The sequence below is a fragment of the Ciconia boyciana genome, chromosome 10, assembly GCF_034638445.1.
Source record: "Ciconia boyciana chromosome 10, ASM3463844v1, whole genome shotgun sequence".
NCBI lineage: Eukaryota > Metazoa > Chordata > Aves > Ciconiiformes > Ciconiidae > Ciconia > Ciconia boyciana.
Window position 1 is genome coordinate 14,735,834 of NC_132943.1, and position 6,765 is coordinate 14,742,598.

Genomic DNA, 6,765 nt, shown 5'->3' on the forward strand with positions numbered 1-6,765 from the left:
ATGGGCAGGTGCCCGGTGCGCAGCGGGTGTGAGCCGCGGGTGTGAGCCGCGGGAGTTTGGACCTGTTCGCGCCGGGTCCAGTCCTGTTAACGGGAGCAGCCAAAGAGCAGCAGGAAGGGGCTGCTCACCCTGCTGCTTCTGTCGGTGAGGGAAAGGGGCCTGTGGGGAGCTGCTGTAGCGTTGGTTCCCCCGGAGTCCAGTAGAGAGCCCCGCTGGGAGGCCGAGCCCATAAACCCTACAGGCTCTGTTTTGACCCAAAATAAGTTAGGAAGGGCTCTGTCTTAAATATATCACGTATTTCAGTGCAAATTTTACTGATGGCTGCAGAAATTAATAATTCTGAGATCAGAAGGCAAAGGAATGGCAATGTCCCTGCTTCTCATAAGCGTTGAAGGTGCTGGGTGTTTTATTAAGTTATTGTACTGCAATACTGCCATGTATGTGTGCTCAGGGAAAAAAAAATTATGGCTATTGCTATATTTACTGCAATTACTTCTTCAAATCTTTATCAATCCCCAAATCCAAATTGTCTCTGGCCAATTCTAATGTTACCAGTCACACAGTCAGACATTGCTGTCTTGCCAGTTACGAAGGAAAACATACCTTTTCTCTCTGCTTTAATTTGATTAATTTTTCTAGATCTAAATGTTGACCTATTTAAATTCCACACACTGACATTAGAGTGAGTATGTTGGATAAAATTCTTCCTTCTAGAAAAACAGCGCTTTGCATGATAAGACCCACTTTGAGAAATGATGGAAGTCATTATTACCACTGATCTCTGGGGGTTGAGATCCTCTGGGACAGAAGTAACAGGTTAAATAGTTGTGTTAACTCCTGCTTTCACATTGGGCCTCTTTGTAGCCTCCTACAGAAGAGAAAGGGAAATAATTCATTACCTTTTACCACTATCTATCGATGGCTGGGTGAAATTGTATTTTGAAATTGTAGAGCATAAAAAAGGCCTCCCACAAGTAAATAGAGAAAAAAATAAAAGGCAATCCAGCTTTATAAAAGTGGTAGGTGAAACAATGGCCTATTGCCAAAACAAAATAAAATGGCGGAGGAGGAACTGGAAAGAGATTTACTATAATCTGTAATTTCAGGGTTGGCAAAAAAATGCCAGGAATTGGAAAAAAGAAGTTACAGAGGCAGAAAAAAGTAGGGGTGTGGCTCTGAGAAACAGCTGAGTACTTCAGGACCGCATAAAAAGGAAATATCTTCTGAATTTCTCCCATTTTGAGGGAAACCAAGTTTTCTACATTGTATGTAAATAAACAGTATTGACATCATCCTTGCATCATCATCAGTTTCTCCTCCTAACTCAAACTTAACTGCAAAACACCAGATTTTAGTTAACCCCTTAGGTGGAAAAGTTACTTTCTCTTTTTGGGTTTGTTTACTGGGAGAGGTCCCAATTCCAGTAATTCTTCCCCTCTGCATTATAGATTGTATCAGAGTGAGAACAGCATCAATATTCATCCTGCATTAGAGGCTGGCAGACTGAGAGCTATTTACTATTTGATGCCATCCATGCAGAGAAGGAATAAGCAGAGGAAGAAATATTGCCAAATGTGAAGGAATGTTTTTTTATAGCTAACACTTAAATTACCCAAATCTTGGTATTTCTAGGATTATGCATGAATTGTTTTTAAGATAAATTTTGTGCATTGCCCAGGGAAGTGGTTGAGTCGCCATCCCTGGAGGTATTTAAAAGACATTTGGATGAGGTGCTTAGGGACATGGTATAGTGGTGGTCTTGGTAGTGTTAGGTTTACGGTTGGACTCGATGATCTTAAAGGTCTTTTCCAACCTATACGATTCTGTGATTTGTATGTAGTCCTAAAAAAAGTCAAGTAAAAATTAATTAGAACTGTTTCCTATTTATTCTGTAACTATATGTCTCCATGGCCATCTTTCATGTCCTGCAGGCAATGTGTTGGGACCAGTTGCTCTGATGTGACTATTCACAGAAGATAAATATTTTCAGGAAATCATATCTATGAGGTGAAACTACCAAGAGCCTGGGAAGCTGGGTCTTTTCAAACCGAACACAGTATTAGTCTGCTGCCCATACCACAGTGCTGTCACTTCCCTTTCCCCCTTGCAAAAAAGAGGGTTGAGAAATTAACCACATCTATCCTGCTTCTGCAAATTGTTTAGGGGAAACCTACTTCTTTGTAGTAATCCAGTCATGACAAAGAACATTTGTCTGATGCCACATTTTGAATCATTATGCGTGTTGCCTGGTATAATCTCCATGGTTACCATAGGTGTTACAGATATATTTTTACTTCAGTACTTTAGGAAGAAAAATTCTATAGAACAATTTAGGGGAGAAAATTCCTTTTCTTATTTTATTCTAAGTGCTTTGCAGACAATAAATATTAACTTTCTAAACAAGTAAGATTTCAGTAGAGATGAAAAATTTATCTCCAGCTGTTGCTTTATCATGCCATAATATGTTTTAAACTGCAACTTCTTAGAGATAGGGACAGTATTTTTGATGTGTGCATTTAGTTTCTAGCCCACTAAGAATGTAACAGGGCATTCTGTGTCACTGCTAGAGCCATGAACAACAGTAAGTGTAGTGGGGTAAATGAGCAGCAAACATTTTTTCTTTGCAAAGATTAGGACTCATACTTCCCTTCTGAGCTGTTCTATTTTATAAGTAGAAGTGTATTCTAGAAAGGCCGTTAGCTGAAACAAGAATTAGCTGAAATTAGTTCTAGAAACTAGTAATGGGAAAGATGTACAACCCAGATATATAGCTCTATTTGGTTTTTTAAAAAAATTCTTTTTTTATTGTGGAATTGATTGAGAAAGAAACTCAAGGAGATGTATATAAGGAATTAAATGGAAAAGATGGTAGTAGACCCATTCCTAGTAAGATGGGTGGTAAACCCCCAAACGTAGCCCGAGTGCAGCAGGGAAGAGGGGAGCTGTGTGAACTTTATGGGATCTGTCGATCAGATCCCAAGAATACCAGATCCACCATTGCTGAGGGGAGAGAGGCTAACATTGTTATCTCCCTCTCCTTTCTGGTAAATTCATGCTAGATGGGACTGGCAGTTGCCTTGGCCTCCATGTTTGTCGTTTGCGCCTGTACAGTGTTTGTGTAAAACTACCAGCTGCATACCCAGTTCTCCTTTGACAGTGTTTTGTAGCATATCCGCCCCCCCCCCGTCCCCCCCAGTGACTACAGGAGGGACAAGGTAAGGAGCCAGTTAGGAAAAATGTATTTGAGGAACTATAAGGCCTAGCAGGCTGCAAATGATGGACAGAAGGAATTCCCTGTTCCTGCAGGGAGTAGTCGTAGTACTACATGTAGTAGTAATCTCAGGGGTAAAAAGAAAGGTATATGAACTGATGAGGAACTTGGAGGGAGGATCTTGAATTGCAAGGGAATCAGTGGATTCCCTTGCAATTCAAGATCCCTTCCCTTACCTAGGAAGTCAGTCTTTGCAGATTTAGTGATGTCCTTTGCAGTCTCTGGCAATAACAGAAATAAGAGGCAGTTTTTCTTCTCTGCTGACATCTGAATGCTGAAGAGGGACAGCTGCAGGACAGGTACCTGATTCACAACTTTTACCCCAGCCTCAGTTTACAAGAGGCTGAGACAGGAACTGTTGCCAGTAATAACCACAAAGAAGTCAGGGGTCAGTGGAGAAAGAAGTGGTCCTGCCACGTTTCCAGCACTGAGGCTGAGCCAGTAGCGTAAGAACAGATTAAAGCAGCAGGGAGGTTTTGTCCCTCTCTGAAGGAATTCTTAGTTACACACAGCCAGTCCCTTGTAGCACCTGTGCAGCACGAAGCAATGGTTCAGCAAAGGTAACTAGACCCATAAGTTTTTATTAACTTATTCAATCTAAAGCCACTGTATTTTTTGTTATCCTACTTTTTAAACCATTTTTCAATCAAAATGAATGCTAGCATAAAACTACGGAGAACAGAAGAAAGCTAATTGGGGAAAACAGAAAGAAACCTATTGGATTATCTAGAATGCTGTGATGTGCTTTTTGTTCTCAAAATATAACGGTTTTTGTATGTGCAGAGTTCAGCTGCCAGAGTTAATCTAGGCTCAGATAACTCATCAGAATAGGTACATGTACATAGTGTGCACTCAAATGGAGTTTGTTCTAAAATAAAAATAATTTAGTCAAAGGTGATTTTCTCTCTGGGCATGGATAGTCTAACAAGAATTACATTTTATAGATTATTTGTATACTTAAGAGAATGAAGCTGACCTTGCCATGATTTATGAATTTCAGCATTCAAAAACCATAAAGCAGTAAACTAAAATATATCAGAAACAAACAATAATAAATGAAATATGACTGTGGTTTTGGCCTTGTAGGAGTTCATGGCATTTTTACTATATCATGCACTTCATTTTTGTTAGAGAGAGCAGGAAGTCACCACACTAAAATAAAGTTCACTATCAAATCACCTTTCCATTTCAGATACAGCTGGGATTTGTCAGGATTGTATCACAAGGTCATTTTTAAGGAGATTCTCACTGACATTTTGTGAGGTAAGGGATTTCACATTCCAGTTTTACAAGTGTTATACTTCTGATTGTCATGATTATCAACAGCATGACAGATTTAGGGCCTGACCTTGGAGCCTTTACAGAAGGAGCTAAGTTTATTGTAAATATCTTGATAGCCAAGAATCAAAAGAAAATAAATGGTCTAGAGAGAGTCATAAGAGGTCAGGTAGTCTTATTCCATGGCCCAAAGCCAAGATCAGTTATACATATATAATTTTTGGCATGTATTTTTTTCATGCAATTAAGATTGCAGTAACATCATAGCAGTTTATTTAAAATGTTGGATTACTTGATCATAAAAAAAAATCAACAACATGTACCTTAAATGTCACTTACTGCAGTTTAAGCATATTAAATAGTTGCATACTGAACATAGCAATCAGATTTTTTTTTCTTTCTGCATCAATCTGCTAAATATTCAAAAGTCATTATTTTTTCACTCCTCAGAATTCTTTTCTTCCTTCAAAGAACACCTGTTTTTTCAGTTGTTTTTTTATAGGTCATGTTTCCTAATTGCCAGTCACACTCTTTCTTCTTTGGACTCCCTCCAGCTGGCCCATGTTTCCTGAAGTGCACTGCTGAAGCAGATATGTTAACTAAAGCTTTACCAGTTATATGTAGGGTAGAAAGCATACTTTAATGTCTTACAGATAAAGTTGAATGTGATTATCATTATCACACCGAAGCCAGTTGCGTAAAAACTGGAATGATTCAGTTTTATTCAGTACTATTTATTAATTATTTATTATTTAGTCATTATTCAATAAATTACTCAGGCAGGGGATTTTTCCAGAATAATACGGCAGCTAACATTGTTGAAACTTTAGCTCACTGAGTTAACAGTGCTACCTTGTTGAATAGCTGCTGTTGGAGAGTGATTTGAGCATGCTTGGAAAGATTTCATGTTAACAGATCTCGTGTCCCTTATTTTTTAATCAAATTTTCCAGATGAAATTATTGACAAATATATTAAATTAATAATGAAAATTACTGGCTTTGATAGCAACCAGCATTCTAGCAGGGTGGGATCAACACTTCAGAAAGAAGATTTGTCAATTAAAATTATATATTTTTTAAGTACTTACTTCTGTCTGCAGTCTGTAATAAAGTTAAGGCAACTTAGAATGAGGTTAAAATGACCTTCTGCAAATTAAAACAGACCATTTTTTATGCAAACATATTCTTACGCCATAAAAGCCTTTCATATTTAGTCTGCTATCTTCATTGTTATCAATGCAGTTTTCTCTTTTGAGTGTTTAATTGCAACATCTATTGCAAACATTTGGAAGCTTTGATGCCCCTTTACCATTTAAGTGGCAATAGAATTTTTTTTCCCCAAGGATCTCACAATTTATAAGAGGGATCTTGGGACCTGAATTTTGTAATAAAGTTAGTTATTGTTATGATGGTACTTTACCTATTCATCAATGGCACACCTTCTAGAATTAACTCTGATATGACTCAGTGGCTAAAAAATCATACTTTTCTTGCACCTACAACATAACTTTACACTATTGTGCTGGCAAATGTCAAATTAAAGAAGGTCTGAATGTGAACATGAATGGAAAATCTCTTCTGGAAATCCAAGTTCTGTATGAAGTGGTTTGGTTGGTGAAACAAATGGCTACAAATTTTGTATACCAAAATTCCTCTTCAGCTGCACTTTGCTACAGATTTTTTGCTCCCTAAACTTACACAATATAACACTTCATTGTTCATCACTTGCTGTGTTTCAACCCAGAGGTGAAAGCCTCACAAAAGTGGGTTAAAGTGCATATCGTAGGAAACCTGTAGGAACTTGTTCCACCAGTGAGGTTTACGAGGAAGTTCGTGTGTCTATGAATATGCTAATGTAAGTATCATATTGTTATGACATTACTTTATTCTCAATTATAGAGCTTGCTAAGAACATAATACAGTCCTGTGATAATATTGCTGTATTTGAGAAATTTTCAGTATTGAGCTGAATGTTCATATGTTAGTTTACACAGCATTCTTCTCTAGAAAAGACATGTTACTTGTGGTTGATAACCTAATTCAGTCTACAAACAGCCTCTCCTTTTTTTTTTCATGTTAAATCGATGAGTACAATATGCTTTACATTAGAGGATTAAGGAAAGTAATTTCAAAATAAGCATGCGTTGTATCCCATAACATTCTGGCTTCTGTATTGTGTTTTATCTTTCCAGTGAACAGTAGCACATACTTAGGCT